Raw genomic sequence first — 16,409 nt, forward strand, 5'->3', positions numbered from 1 at the left:
CACAGAGTGCCGGGCACAGGAGCTGCCTCCTCTTCCCTGGTGTGGCTCCTGCCAGGTGAACCCCTGGGACTGGCTCTGCCAGGGCTGCCGGAGCCAAGCTGGGAGCCAGCAAACAGGAGCCTGCTAGAGAATCCCAGGATTTTTAAATGAATACTATTTTTGAGTTCTTCCCACACACACAACTCAACATCTCTGGCAGATCGCCTCCAGCTGACAGCCCTGAGCCACTTCTGCTCCCCCGCTGCCCTCGAGTTTGCTTCCAATCCTGCCTGGGGATGACTTTAAAAACCTGAATCCATACGTACAGTCAGGTATAGAGTCATTGTCAGCAACCTGAGATAAATTCTCAGCTAAATGTGGAACACAGTATGACTTAAAGAATCTGTGCATTGAAGTTGAGGTATTATTCTGGCCTGGAGGTTGATCCTTAATTCATAAGCTTCCTCCTCCAAGAACCAGGATCAATCTGTTTGGAGGCTGTACATGGAATGAGAATTTGGAGGATTTGTTTGACCCCAGCCATGCTAAAGAAGCAAATGATTGGCAAGATCCAGCAGCTGGAGATGAGAATTCAGTGTTTGGCAAGGAGGGCAGTTCACCACTGCCTTGAGAGCTGGCAGTTGCTCTGCCACAGGGAATTTTTAAGTCAGTGACACCTCGTTCTCTAGATCCATCTCAAGCAGAAGTTATTGTGCTGCAGGCAGGTACCAATATGTGTGTCAGACTGCATCATCATCTGGGAGCTTAAAGTCAGGAGGGATGTGTGACCAGCATGTCAGAGCAGACTCCGTGCACAAGAGATAGCCTGGAAGAATGGAGGCAAGATACAGCATATGCCTGCTTAGTGCTCTGTGTGCTCCTCATTTCCCAACTGTCAGCCTCTGTAGCTGCCTGGGGCTGATTTTCCAAGGCTACAGGTGAAATCCCTGGGAGTATCAAAGACCTGTTTGGAGCAATTGCTGGGCTTCCCCACCACCTGCATGGGTGCAGCCTCAGCTCAAGTCAAGGACACCGTTTTGAATATAAGAAGGATCTGAAGCTATTGGAGAATGTCCAAAGGAGGGACATGGAAATAGGGAAGGGTCTGGAGGGGCCACAGGAGGAGCAGCTGAGGGCACTTGGTGTGTTCACCCTGAGCCTGAGGTCAGACCCCAGTGGGGGCTGCAGCCCCTCCCCAGGGCAGCTCTGATCTCTGCTCTCTGTGACAGGGACAGGAGCTGAGGAAGGGCAGGAGCTGTGCCAGGGGAGGCTCAGGCTGGATTTTGGGGAAGGTTCTTCCCTCAGAGGGTGCTGGCACTGCCCAGGCTCCCCAGGGAATGGGCACAGCCCTGAGGCTGCCAGAGCTGCAGGAGAGTTTGGACAGCACTGCCAGGGATGCATAGGGTGGGATTGTTGGGGTGTCTGTGCAGGGCCAGGAGTTGGGCTTGATGGTCCTTGTGCATCCTTTCAGGCTTGAGTATTCCATCTATAATTCTTATGATATTTTGCAAGGAAAAAAATTAAAGGCAGCCACAGTAAAAATTGCATATTGAAATTAAACTTTATATCTCAAAGGAAGAAAAGCACAACACAATTTACTGTATGTTAGTGAGGTGGATGCATGTTCTTATTTGAATGGTGACATATATATTGCAGTGCTCTCTCCATTAATGTTCTTCATATATTTTTTACGCTTTTAAATAAGTATTTTTAAAATAGGAAAAGGGAATTAAAACGCAGAAATTAAAACTATCAGATTTGTGTAAATAAGAGCAAGGTGCATTGTAGGGCTCAGAAATAATGTACACATACATTCACTGCAGCAATACTCTTTCAGAATGAGCAAATATCCCGAATAAGCAAATATTTCAGAATAAGCAGATGAGTACAGCAGAGGCTTTGAATATGAACATGTCATCCCCAGTGTGGGAATGCATTTCAATCCCAAGGGGTGATGCTGTCCAGAACACTTTCTACAAACACACCATGCTCCAAAGACACTTACATAACCTGGACAAGGCCCCAAGCAACCTGATGTGATGTTGGTGTTGGCTCTGCTCTGGTGGGGTGGGACCAGCTCTCTAGACCTCTGATTTAAGTTGTGCTTTGGGTCTGGGTTAATGTCTACATAGCCAAGTTCCTTGGCTTGTCTTGATAGGACTTCTGTGGTCCTTGGAGTGTCCTCTGGCATTGCATAAAAAGGTCCCAGTTGGTATGGTGCAAGAGAGAAACTTGGGAGAACTTGATCTGGAGCTTCTTTTTGGGTTTCTCCCTCAGACTGCCTTGGACTTAGAGACCTCCTGCTACTGGAACAGAGCCAGCCCAGTGAGTGGAGGAGCCACTTGTGCTGTGCTTATTTGAAGAGACAGTTGGGATGTGGTGGAATGATTTTTGAGGTCTGTGTTCCATGACTATTGGGGTGGATGGTACTGAATCTCACCAGCAGCAGCACTGGTCAGGCCAGCTCTTGTGCCCCAGGGCTTCCTGCAGAGTGACCCAAACATGGCACCCCTGGTGACTCAGGTGTTCTGCCAGCCCCATGTTGGGACATCTGGGACACAGTTCCCAGCAGTTGTGCTGGCTTGGCTCTCCAAGGCTCCTGTGTGTCCTGGCTCAGTGTCTCCTGCACAAGCCATGCTGGGGAAGCTGCTCCCACACTGCCAAGCAAACCTTTTCTGCAAATCTGAGTGAATACACAGAGTCTGTGCCTGCAGGTCCTGTGGGTTAATAACACTGAGATGAGATCCCCAGGGAGTGCAGCTTCTCCAGATCTGCTCCAGCCCTCCTTCTCTCAGATCTACTCACTCTTTCTCAAGTTAGAGCCTTTTACTTGAAAACAGCAGTGCAGAGCCCAGATCCCCAGTCTGAGATGTTTTGCATTTACTGTTCCTGTGAATCATGGTTGGAATCCCTCCACCTGCTCCTTACTGCCTTGTCTGTAGCTCACAGGGATAACAGTCCTTGAAGTTACCATTGCCCAGCAGAGTGACCTGGGAAGGATTGTTCTTCCACAGCTGTGTTGGAAAGGGTTGATGTGGATTGGATAAGTGTAAGTCTACCATAGGGAGGAACAAGAATTTCAGAGAACAGATAAATGGATTTTGGAAGAACTGAGGGTGCATCCAAGCCAGAGAGGACAAAGCCAGGCCAGCCCTGTTTACTTTCACACCTTCAGGAACTCACTCAGAACTCACTCAGAGCCTGTGTGACTCTGCACTGGGGTGTTCAAAGAGTGGAGACGTGCAACAACTCTGGAGACACAAACCAGATGTGCCCATGAGATAGCAAGAAGAGCTTTACCCTGAGTACAGGGCAGGACCATTACAAACAATTCTGATTGATGAAAAAAGAAAAAAAGATTTATTTGAAATATTTTAGTTACAAAAAGTTTTTTGGAGGCTCATATACTTCTAGACACAAGACTGATGTGTTTCATTGTTCATTCATAAAGAAAATGTTTTCTGTTGAAGTTTCTGTTATTAGAAGTTTCCTTTTTTTCCCAGGACTTTCATCCCCTTGGTCCCACACTAGGCACATTCTCAGTGCTTGCAGGGCTTGCAAAATTGTGGTGCTGTGGGAGAAGGATAGTTTGGGGAGGGCAAAGGAAGAAATGTTGGAACTGGGTTGACTGTAAGTCTCTTATGTCAAAACTAACAAAAGCCACCACCGGATTTGGGAATATCCTCTTGAGAACATTAATCCTCTGGAGGATAATCCTTTACCAGCCAGAGGCACTCAAGGGCTACTGCAAAATGTCTCCTGGCTTCAGCTCCTGCATAAAGCTCCTCATCTGAGGAGCCTGAGTCTGTTCTCAATTCTTGTGCTGCAGTTTCCCGGAGAAAAATTCAGTTACTGCATTTCAGCTCCTGTTGCAAGCCCTGGATTAAGAAATGTTTTTTTATTTTCTTACAGTCCAGCTACCCAATGGATGTTCTTCAGCTGAAAAGAAGGAAGAGGTGATTTCTTATATCAGAGAAACTGATATTCCTGGAAAAACAGGCCAGTGTGCACCCAGGCTCTCCAAGTCTGAGCAGCAGCAGGAAGCTCCAGATTCTTCTTCAGCCGTGGTTTACCAGTTTGGGATGGGCAAGACTGTTGTGGCTGTGATCATGTAAGAAGGCAGACTCTTTGATCCCTCACTTCTTACACAGTGGTTTTCAGTCTGGCTGGACTGTGGAGCAAGTCAACTGCATCCCTGCGTGAGAAACTCATGCTCACTGTCAGGAGAGTGATGAAAGAGAGAGCCAGACTGGGCTGGTGATCTCAGGTGATCTGTTTGGAATTATTGCAGTCATGGATGGAAATATTTGTGTCAGTTTCAGTTTGCTCCTCCCATGAACTGCAGGGTAGGGTCATCTTCAGCTGTCCACAGTATGGCTGTTCTACCTTTTCCTGAGGTCAGAGTGACTGTGGTTGTCTCCAATTTGCTCTTCATGGCATGTAGTGGGTCCAGTGAATGTGACTTAACAGGGAAAACCCCACAAATACAACATCACTCAGACCTTTAAATCTCATTTCTGATCCTTCTAAAGACACTGTTACATAACCATTATGTAAACTGCCTCCCAAAAATCTAAGAAATGCCTCTTGTAAAAATACCCCACCTCCATCATGGAGCTATTGTGAAAACACACTGAGAAGACCAAAAAATACTGCCAAGGAGCTATCAAGAGTAAGCCCAAATTCCCACAGAGGAGCCATTGTAAACATAACCATAAAAAATGGAGGGAGCATTGTACAAATCCCTTCAAAAGGCTCCCACGAGAATACTTCCAAATATCACACAAAAGATTTTTAATACTGGATGCTTTGTGGGATTTTTTAGTTGGGTTTTTTTTTATGGTCCTTTTAATGAGGTGTTTATTGCTATGCTTTGACATTACAGATCACTTCCAAAATGGCTTCTATGTGATGTTATTGGGGCAATTTTAGAATCATCAAGATGTTCCCAGTAAATCCATATGGTTTTGACTGTAGGACAGTTTTACAATTGCCTTGATGATTTAAACAATTGTTTCATCAGTGATGCCCTGAGGGCATATTCTAAATGTCCCTTCAATGGGATCTCTGAGACTTTTGATAAATTTCTTTGCTGGATCTATGTATTTTCATAACTGCCTTTGGCTGTGGTTTCTGGTGTGCTGTGTCTGTAGTTCAGAATTTTTCCAGCTTTCAGAGGAGTCACAGAATGGTTGGTTCCTGGGCTGGTACTTCAGATCATTTTTCAAATTTTTCTGTCCTTTAGGTGAGAGCTTTGAATCAACTTAAAATGAGTTTGGGATATCAAGATTCAGGAATTAGGGGATGTTTTCAGGAATATTATAAGAGAAGTCCCACAAGGGTGGTCTGAGAAGTGCTTTAAAAACCTCCTGTGATAAACTTACCTTCAAATGGCACGTGTCTGTTGGGGGTTTGGGGGTATCTGTCATATGGATGGGACCTGTCAGGCACGATTTGTGAGCCCATGTGCAAACAGCAGAGCCTCATGCCTGGGTGTGGGGACCCATGGGGACCAGCAGGGCTGTGGCTGTGGCTGTGGCTGTGGCTGTGGCTGTGGCTGTGGTTGTGGCTGTGGCTGTGTGGCTGTGGCTGTCTGTGCCTGTGTCTGTGTGTGTGTGTGTGTGTGTGTCTGTGTCTGTGTCTGTCTGTGTCTGTGTCTGTCTGTGTCTGTGTCTGTCTGTGTCTGTGTGTGTGTCTGTGTGTGTGTCTGTGTCTGTGGCTGTGTCTGTGTGTCTGTGTCTGTGTCTGTGACTATGTCTATGTCTATGTCTGTGTCTGTGTGGCTGTGGCTGTGGCTGTGGCTGTGGCTGTGGCTATGGCTATGTCTGTAACTGTAGCTGTGCCTCTGGCTGTGGCTTCGTCTCTGTGTAGCTGTGGCTGTGTCTCTGTAACTGTAGCTGTGGCTGTGTCTCTGTAACTGTAGCTGTGTCTCAGTGTCTGGCTGTATGTCTCTGTGTCTCTGGCTGTGGCTGTGTCTCTCTCAGTGTCTCTGGCTGTAGCTGTCTCTCTCTGTGTCTGTAGCTGTAGCTGTGTCTCTCAGTGTCTCTGGCTGTGGCTGTGTCTCTCAGTGTCTCCGGCTGTAGCTGTGTCTCTCTGTGTCTCTGGCTGTGTCTCTCAGTGTCTCTGGCTGTAGCTGTCTCTCTCAGTGTCTCTGGCTGTGTCTCTCAGTGTCTCTGGCTGTAGCTGTGTCTGTCTCAGTGTCTCTGGCTGTAGCTGTCTCTCAGTGTCTTTGGCTGTAGCTGTGTCTCTCAGTGTCTCTGGCTGTAGCTGTCTCTCTCAGTGTCTCTGGCTGTGTCTCTCAGTGTCTCTGGCTGTAGCTGTGTCTGTCTCAGTGTCTCTGGCTGTAGCTGTCTCTCTCTGTGTCTCTGGCTGTATCTGTGTCTCTCAGTGTCTCTGGCTGTAGCTGTGTCTCTCTCTGTGTCTCTAGCTGTAGCTGTGTCTCTCAGTGTCTCTGGCTGTGTCTCAGTGTCTCTGGCTGTAGCTGTCTCTCTCAGTGGCTCTGGCTGTAGCTGTGTTTCTCTCAGTGTCTCTGGCTGTAGCTGTGTCTCTCAGTGTCTCTGGCTGTGTCTCTCAGTGTCTATGGCTGTAGCTGTCTCAGTGTCTCTGGCTGTGTCTCAGTGTCTCTGGCTGTAGCTGTCTCTCTCAGTGTCTCTGGCTGTAGCTGTGTTTCTCTCAGTGTCTCTGGCTGTAGCTGTGTCTCTCAGTGTCTCTGGCTGTAGCTGTCTCTCTCAGTGGCTCTGGCCGTGTCTCTCAGTGGCTCTGGCTGTAGCTGTGTCTCTCTGTGTCTCTGGCTGTGTCTCTCAGTGTCTCTGGCTGTAGCTGTCTCTCTCAGTGTCTCTGGCTGTGTCTCAGTGTCTCTGGCTGTAGCTGTCTCTCTCAGTGTCTCTGGCTGTCTCTCTCAGTGTCTCTGGCTGTAGCTGTCTCTCTCAGTGTCTTTGGCTGTAGCTGTCTCTCTCAGTGTCTCTGGCTGTGTCTCCCTGTGTCTCTGGCTGTAGCTGTCTCTCTGTGTCTCTGGCTGTGTCTCTCAGTGTCTCTGGCTGTAGCTGTCTCTCTCTATGTCTCTGGCTGTGTCTCTCAGTGTCTCTGGCTGTAGCTGTGTCTGTCTCAGTGTCTCTGGCTGTCTCTCTCAGTGTCTCTGGCTGTAGCTGTGTCTCAGTGTCTCTGGCTGTAGCTGTCTCTCTCAGTGTCTCTGGCTGTGTCTCTCAGTGTCTCTGGCTGTAGCTGTCTCTCTCAGTGTCTCTGGCTGTAGCTGTGTCTCAGTGTCTCTGGCTGTAGCTGTCTCTCTCTGTGTCTCTGGCTGTCTCTCTCAGTGTCTCTGGCTGTGTCTCTCAGTGTCTCTGGCTGTAGCTGTCTCTCTCAGTGTCTCTGGCTGTGTCTCTCAGTGTCTCTGGCTGTAGCTGTGTCTCTCTCAGTGTCTCTGGCTGTAGCTGTGTCTCTCAGTGTCTCTGGCTGTGTCTCAGTGTCTCTGGCTGTAGCTGTGTCTCTCAGTGTCTCTGGCTGTGTCTCTCAGTGTCTCTGGCTGTAGCTGTGTCTCTCAGTGTCTCTGGCTGTGTCTCAGTGTCTCTGGATGTAGCTGTGTCTCTCAGTGTCTCTGGCTGTGTCTCAGTGTCTCTGGCTGTAGCTGTCTCTCTCAGTGTCTCTGGCTGTAGCTGTGTCTCAGTGTCTCTGACTGTAGCTGTCTCTCTCTGTGTCTCTGGCTGTAGCTGTCTCTCTCAGTGTCTCTGGCTGTGTCTCAGTGTCTCTGGCTGTAGCTGTGTCTCTCAGTGTCTCTGGCTGTGTCTCTGTCTCTGGCTGTGGCTGCCGGCCGGAGCTGCAGCAGTTCCCTCACACCACACGAGGGCAGGGGAGCTCCGAGCCCGCCCGGGAACGGCTCTTGCCGGCGCCAGCGCTGAGAGAGCTCAGAAGCTCTGCACGTGTTCGTGTGTGTGTGACAGTGTCTGGAGAGACCCCTGGGATTCCTTCTGGCACCCCAAGCAGGGGGTAAGGATTCCTCTAAGCTTACCAGGGCAATATTTGAGTATTACAGAACCACAGAATGCTTTGAGTTGGGATGGACCTTAAAACTTATCTTGATCCAGCCCTGCCATGGGCAGGGGCATCTTCCACTAGATTAGTTTGATTCAAGCCCTGTCCAACCTGGCCCTGGACACTTCTAGGGATGGGGCAGCCACAGCTTCTCTGGGCACTCTGTGCCAGAGCCTCATCACCCTCACAGCCAAGAATTTCTTCCCAATATCCCATCTAACCCTCTCCTCTGGCAGTGGGAAGCCATTCCCCCATGTCCTACTACTCAAGATCCTTGTCCAAAGTCCCTCTCCAGCTCTCTTAGATCTCCCTTAGGTAGTGGAAGGGGCTCTAAGAAGAGCCTTCTCCTCTCCAGGCTGAACATGCCTAGCTAGCTCTCCCAGCCTGTCTTCAGAGCACAGGAGCTCCAGTCCTTGGAGCATCGCCATGGCCTCCTCTGGACTCTGTCCAGAAGCTCTGTGTCCTTCCTGTACTGAGGCCCTCAGAGCTGGGACCTCACCTGAGTGGAGCAGAGGGGCAGAATCCCTTCATTTGCTGCCCATACCTCTTTTGGTGCAGCCCAGGACATGGAGGAGTTTCTGGGCTGAAATGTGAGTATTGTTATTTGTCCAGGTTGCTCAGCACTTAGTCAGTCTGGATTGCAATGTCCAAGGCAGTGTCCTTGTTTTGACGTGGGAGCAGGTGGGGTGGCTGTGGAAGTATGTCCTTCCTGCTGTGGGGCAGGGGTGCTGTGAGCCTCCTGGCTCCTTGACCTGTTTCCTGAGGCTGAATTTCCAGACATCAGCACTGGAGTGTGCACACCACACAGGAGGGATGATCTCCCAGCAGCACTGTGTGGGATCTGGGAATTGTTCCTGTCCCTGGGGCCTGCTGTGGGGCTGTGCCACTCCCTGCAGAGCCTATCTGCTGGCTGCCATAGCAGATACTGGAGCTGCTGCCACTGGAACCAGCCTCTTTTCACCTTCTGCCACACACTGAACCCACTTCTGTTCCATAACCTGGTTTACCTGACTTTGCTCCCAATGGCCATGTGTTGTACCTTAGGGACATCTACTCACCTCTTGTGACTGGCCACTCAGGGGGGAGCATGTCCCTGATGGCTTCTGAGGAAATGACTGTGGGACCCAACGTGTCTCTGCCTCTTGCCTTTCTGGAATGGGCTTCCCTCCAAATTGAGACCTTTCACAAACAACTTTTGGTCTGTGTCTCTTTCCTACAATACTATGACAGGTGTGATCTGTATTATTTCTCTTCTGTGCCCCTTCCATGTACTTAAAAGGCTAAAACAAGAGGACAAGAGTGGGGGTAATGGAGCACCTCCAGCTTTCCCCACGCTCCTAGGATAGGTCTGCTGCATCTTGCCCAGCTGGGAAGACACACAGAAAATAATAATATGATTATTTAAAAATGAAGGAAAATTAGATCCTGTAGTTCAGAGGAGCTTTTTTGCCCCTCCCTCCCCTGCAACTGAGTTCAATTCTTCTGGTGTTGGGGTTAGCCAGCATAAGGGTCTCAGTGCAATTGATGCAGAACACTCGTGATTTTGTGAGGTTTCAGGCAGGGATTTCATAGGTTGGAAGATGCAGAGAAAAAAGCTGAAAGAGCCTCATCATCAGGTCTAATGGTGATTTCATTTCTGATGGAAGTGCTGGGCAGCCCAGCTGGGCAAGGTGATGGGTCTGTGAGTCAGGAGTAAGGAAGAGCTGGTTGGGGTTGTGATGGTTGATGGCAGCTTTGGCTACTAGACACAGCTTGGTGGGTTTTAGAGAAGGTAGGAAGGCAAGCAGCAGAATAACAATTCTGACACCAAGAAATCAGACTTTGGTGTATTCAGGGGTTAATTTACCCTCAGAAGGCCTCTCAGAAAAGCTGCTCAATCTTCAAAGATGACCTCCCCAAACAGCAGAAAGGCCCAGACTGGTCTGCAGGCAGCCAAGCCAGCATGGTAGGAGGCCAGTGTGATTGAACAGGAAACTTATGGCTAAACAAAACTAAAAAACCCACCACATTAAGTGCACAGAAAGTGAAAACCAGGGTGGGCTGCCCAGGAGGGCAGCTTGGGTGTGTGGGGGTGGAGTTGGGGAATATTCTCCTGCAGAATGGGTATGACAAGAGTTCCAAGCTTCCCTAGCACAGCATCCTGGTATCCATGCCTAGGGACAGAACTCAGGAGAGAGAGGTAAATTAGAGGAAGAGAGAATTAGAGGTCATCCATGGAAAGTGGGTGTAGACAATCCTGCAAGAGCATACAGGCTGTACCAAGGGCCCTGAGGGAGCTGGCTGGGTCATTGCAGGGTCATTCTGCAGCACCTTTGAAAACTAGGGGCAGCTGTGGAAGGATCCTGATGATTTCCATGAAGAAGGCCAGAGCCATACACTTCTAGAAAAAGCACAAAAAGAAGGTTCAGGAATGGCTGGTTGTTCAGCCTCACCTTGGTTCCCGGGAAAGTTTTGTAGCAAACAGGTCCTCCTTGAAAGCACATCCAAGGATGTGAGGGCACTCAAAGGACAGGAAGGGAACTGAGAACAGTCTGTGTGGCTTTACTAAAGGCGGACCTTTCCAGTTGCCTGTGGGAATGGAGGGTCAGTAGGTGCTGCTTCTTCAGGGCTCCTTTCCAGTTTCCTGTGTGGTGTTGCTGCAGTGAAGGTCAACCCCATACTGGGCTGTGTTAGTACCAGTGCAGCTGGTGTGTGGGGTGGTGTGTGTTTGTCCCTGTGTGGTACTTAGGTCACACCTGATGTGCTATGTCCATTTTGGGCTTCCCCATGGATGGGGATGTATGGGTCAACTCAGATGGCTGGGACTGAATCACAGGAAAATGAGGCTGACAGAGCTGGTTTCAGCTGGAGTCAGGACAAAGGGGACACCTTGCTGTGTGCTGCTGCTTCGAGCGTGGCCAGGTCAGAGGGGCACGTTGGAAAGGCAAGAGGCAATTTCAGCAAGGGAACTTCTGCTGCAGAAGTTTTCCCATTTGAGTGGTGTAGCTCTGGGACAGGTCCTGGGAAGCTGGGAGAATCTTTATCCTTGATGGGCTCAGAACTTGCCAGGAGAAGGTGCTGAGCAGCCTGGTCTGGCCTTGGGTTAGTCCAGCTATGGAGAGGCCATTAGAGTGGAGTCTTCCAGAGGGCTAATCTGACCAAATTTGTTTTAGATTTTTTTAATCTCTCTGCATAAAGGGCTGTATTTGAGTTTAATCTAAACATCCTATTGAGAAACATAAATGTTCCAGCATTAATTTTGTATATAGGTTTTGTATATTGTATTATCCTATATTAGGTTTTTTAATATTTAATTTTTCCCTGCACAGAAGCTCTCTAAGATCCTTTGGACAGGCTGGTTGCTGTTATAGCACATTTGGGGTAGTCTAAATTATTTCAAAATCATAAATTGCCATTAAGAGATTTTCTGTTTGTTGTTTTTACTAACATGTTTTGCTTACAGGCTTTCTTTGCATAGGGATAGTGCTCCAAAATCCCTGTGTAGTTCACCAGAGCCAGGTGAAGCTTTCTTTAGCTGTGTTTTGCAGCCCTGCAAGGTTTTTTCTAAACCAGTCTGTGTTTTAGTATCAGGTAACAAGGTCCAGGGAATATAGAACTAGGTCAGTTCACATTTTATTTGTTCATTAACAAGAAGGTCTGAATTGAAGTGAAATAAAATGTTTCTCTGCCTATACACAGTTGAAAAAGCTGATGCTTTGAGAATCTTGACATCTGCAAAATTTTTCTGTAAAGACTTCTCTGTTGCTGTTGGATTCTTGACACCAGCTTCCTCTAGACTAAAATGGCAATGCCCACCTTGTATAGGTTTGTGTTGGGTTGATGTGGCCAGAAATGTGTATTCTATCACCATCTGTTAAAACCGGGTGGGATAGTGATTTCCTTATCTCCTGGCACATATTATCTGCTAATGGGCCGTCTTTAAAACAAGATGGGGCAATCATCTTTATCTTTTCCACAACTCATCCTCCCTCCAGGAAGATATCATCTGCTGTAGGCCATTAAGTCCCAATGTATGACTGATAAAATTCCATCATCCCACTAGGAGATGCTCCAGCCAGGGGAGGAGCCAAGCCTTTCCTACCCAGACAAAAACGGAGCTGTTGGACAGCAAGTTGCCCTCTTTCCACTGGATTCCAGAGGAGAAGCCAGACCTTTCTACATCATTCCTGGACTTTTGGAGGAAGGCTGCACCTTCTCCAGGAGCACTGCTCCAGCTGAACCACATCTGCCACTGCAGGAGGATGCAGACACCATTGAATGGGACTGCTGCCACCACCCTGACTGACTGACGGGTGTCAGCTTGGATTCTGACTCTGGCAGTGTTTTGGGATTGTTCTTTGTAATACTGTATTTCTATTTTAATTTTCCTAGTCAAGAACTGTTATTCCTAAATCCCATATCTTTGCCTGAGAACCCCTTAATTTCAAAATTATAATAATTTGAAGGGGGGGGGGGTTTACATTCTCCATTTCAAAGAGAAGCTTCTGTTTATTGGCAGACACCTGTCCTTCAAACCAGGACAAGGTTTCATTAAGAAAGCCATAAGGATTTTTCATATGCCTGTAGCATTGCAATGGATCTGTTACTGTGCTTTGAGCGATGGGGTTGTAGGGGTGAGAAATCAATAGGAGGCTTTTTATGCAGGAAAGATTGCTGCCATCTGTGCTTTAAAGTTTTATGGGGCTATAGGCAATAAAAGTAATAATTCTTCTGTAAGAAATACCTCCTGTCCCTGAAATTCTGGTAAATAAGAGATCACACTGAATAGGAAAAATGAACTCACCAGAAAATGGAGTTCCCTAACACTATGGACTGTCAGAAATGCAATGGAGTTTCTTTTTTTTTTTTTTTTTTTTTTTTTTTTTTTTCCATTTTTTTTTTTATTTCTCAAGGTCCATCCCATGGAGGTGGATCCCAGAGCCCCCCCAGAGCTTTGCCAGAAGGTTGAACATGCCTGTCTGTCCTGGTTTGGGGGAAGGTATTTGCTAAGAAAAGCAGAACCCTCTCTTTGAAATGGAGAATGTAAACCCCTTCTCTCCAAATTATTATAATTTTGAAATTAAGGGGCTCTCAGGCAAAGATATGGGAATAGGAATAACAGTTCTTTACTAGGAAAATTAAAATAGAAATGCAGTATTACAAAGAACAAATCCAAACCACTGACAGAGTCAGAATCCAAGCTGACACCCGTCAGTCAGTCAGGGTGGTGGCAGCAGTCCCATTCAATGGTGGCTGCATCCTCCTGCAGTGGCAGATGTGGTTCAGCTGGAGCAGTGCTCCTGGAGAAGGTGCAGTTTCCTCTGAAGGTCCAGGGATGATGTGGAAAGGTCTGGCTTTCCTCTGGAATCTAGTTGAAAAAGGTGCTCTGATATTCCCAAAGGGTATTCTATCACCATCTGCTGAAACCAGGTGGGGCAGTGATTTTTATCTCTGTGAGAGATATCCTCTGCTAATGGGTCAGCCGTTAAAACCAGATGGGGCAGTGTTCTTTATCCTTCCCACGACCCACCCTCCCTCCAGGAGATATCTCCTGTTAATGGCCATTGAGTCCCAGTGCATGACTGATAAAATTCCATCATCCCACTGGGAGATGCTCCAGCCAGTGGAGGAGCCAAGCCTTTCCTGCCTGGGTAAAATCTGAGATTTGGAACATCAGAGTAGCCCTTATCCACTGGTTTCCAGAGGGCGAGAGCTACCAGCATCACTTCCAGGATTTCTACAGGATCACTACTTCAAAAAGACCACTTCATCTGGACTGCTATCACCACCCTAACTAGTGGGGTGTCAGGTGCTATCCTGACTCTGTCAGTGGTTTTTCTTTTCTAATATTGCATGTATTTTTTTTTTTCTCTTTTTTTTTCCTATTAAATTGTACTTCTGACTTGGATTCTCTCACTGGTTTTAATTTCAAAACCATTACAAAAGCTTTGTTGACTGAACTTACACCAGACACCTTCAGATGTGCAGGGCAGTTTTATTTCAGTTATAAGTGACTTTGTTCTGTCTAGGCTGATGAGGGGTATATGTAGCAGGAATGGATTCTCAGAAACAAGGCTGAGATGCAAGAGGAAGAAATGATGTAGTAAAGACAGAGACATGGGGATGAACAGAGGATTTTAACAGCCAGGCAGTCATGGCAAGGCAGGGGAGGGTCAGCCAGGCTCAGGAAACTGGACTGGAACATGCTTTGCCTTAATGTGTCTTTTTCCTTTGCCCCTAATGTAACCGTGCCTGTTGTGACATTGCCCTCAGTGTCTTCCTCAAATGTCTCCAATTTAGTGACAAAACTGAAACTTCAGCTGCGGAATTTTCCAAACCAGGAGTTAAAAAAAAAAGGGAGGAAGAAAGGGGAAAATAAAGTTCTAAATGTGAGAATGGGAGAAGGAAGAGGAGAGATGGATTAGAGGGGTTAGGCAAGGAAAATAATCCAGTTATTTTAATTGATTAAGTCAATTTGCAAAATTGTAAGAGAAAACCAGAAAATTAAAAGCATAAAAGTTTTTTTTTTCCCCTGAGGGCTTGGAGTAAAACAACTTCAGAGTTTTTGGTGCAATTGTTTTTCTGTTTGTTGACTGGCTCCATGGGGCAGTACAGCAAAGGGGAGGAAGAACCCAGCTGTGTAGGAGCCAGAACTTCCTCTGGGCACCCCTGAACCTCGATGGCAAACTTGGACTCAATTTACCATCTGCCTGTTCCTTCAGTATTGGACTTGCTTTAGCTGTGCTGCTGAAGGCTGTAGTTCCCTGAACAGCTGATTTTGGGGAAAGTTATCGTTGCCACCAAAACAACCCATCGGGTTCTATTCTCCTCCCTTTTTCTGGTTCAGGAAAGCATCCATAATGAAAGTGGTTGTTGTTGTTGTTGTTGCTTTTGTTGTTGAGAATTAACCTCAAACTTTTCCTAGGTGGTGTGGAATGGCTGCTGGATTTTACACCTGGACTGGCAGCAATTCAGGATCAGCTCTTCCCACACACTGTAGTATAAAATGCATGTAGAATGATGTTTTATTGAGAGGAGGAGCCAGTTTGTGCCTCTACTCACCAAGTCCGTGGCACTTTGCTGTCTCCTACAACTTCTAAAATGTACACTTCAGTTATAAGTGTTAAAATTATTGTTGTTGTTATTATTCTCCAATATTTGGAGACAAGTACTATGCTTGAATGAGATCAACTGTGCATCTCCCTCTGCTTCCATCCTGGGACTCTGCAATGTGGTGGGGAGCCCTGGACATGAGGCTGGGAGTCTGCTGGACAACAGGGGAATCAGGACCATGAAGATTTCTTTGTCTCTAAGGCTATCACAGATTGCTGGATACTGAAGGGAGACAATATCCCAAGGAATCTAAACTCCCCAGGCAAAGAAAACGCTGTTATCAGGAGCAGGGGGAGAAGTGAGATTAGTTTGTAGATGGCTTTGCTGTCAACTTGATTTACACTTCAAGAAAATCACCTAATTGGTGTAAAGAAGTATATCTTAAAATATTTCTGTGATGTGAGTGGTTGGCCTGTCTCCTCTGGTTCAGGTTGTTGTGGTTGATGTGTGTCAGTCACTGCCTTCAAACCCAGCACTGCATTCCTTATGATGACAGCATCTTCCATGTCCCCTGGTGGGTCCTGCTCTTTATTTTGCATTTTATTTCAGAACACTTTGAAAAGGAATAAATAAAAAATGGATTCTGACAGTCCTGATGGTCACAGTCCCTGTGCTGATGATGTCATAAATGAATGAACAGTTCCTTAGCACTGTTGGAGTACTTTGGCAGCCTGGCATTCTGCTCTGTTATTTTTGGGTGATGGAAACCACACTGAGTAATGAAAGAGCAGGTTTGATTTTTTTAATGGTGAAAAGGCATCCCATTACTCTCCATATTTTGGGCACCAATAGGCCTGGCTGCAGCATGCCTGCTTTCCTTTGGAGCTCAAACATTATAATTAACAACACAATACTGTCAGTGGTTCAGAGCAGGTGCCATTCACTGCCCCCTACCCATGAAGAGCACTGGTGGGCCCCAGATTTCACCCAGCCATTGTCATTTTGGTTTCCTAACACTGATGCAATTCCTTTCAATATTAATGCATAATTATTAATGAGAGTGCCATAACCAGATTGTGAACCTTCACAGTGCTGTGGTATCAGTCATGGCAAGGGGAGCTGGGCTTGCAGAGATGCTGTGGATGTCCAGCATTTTGGATCAGTCTGGGGAGGTGAGAACCACAGCTCTGAAAAGACAAGAGAGATTGCCATCCTGATTCAGTTTGTGTTCTCTAACTGATGGTGTTGGATACTTGGAGAAATCCCTAATCCCCTCCATTCCATGCTGGGAAGCCTTGGTTACTGCTCTCCCTGAGCTGGGAATAAGCCCAGCTCCACACCCTGCAGCAGAGAGCAATTGTCTTCCTTTCTCA

This window comes from Erithacus rubecula (assembly GCF_903797595.1).
Source record: "Erithacus rubecula genome assembly, chromosome: 26".
NCBI lineage: Eukaryota > Metazoa > Chordata > Aves > Passeriformes > Muscicapidae > Erithacus > Erithacus rubecula.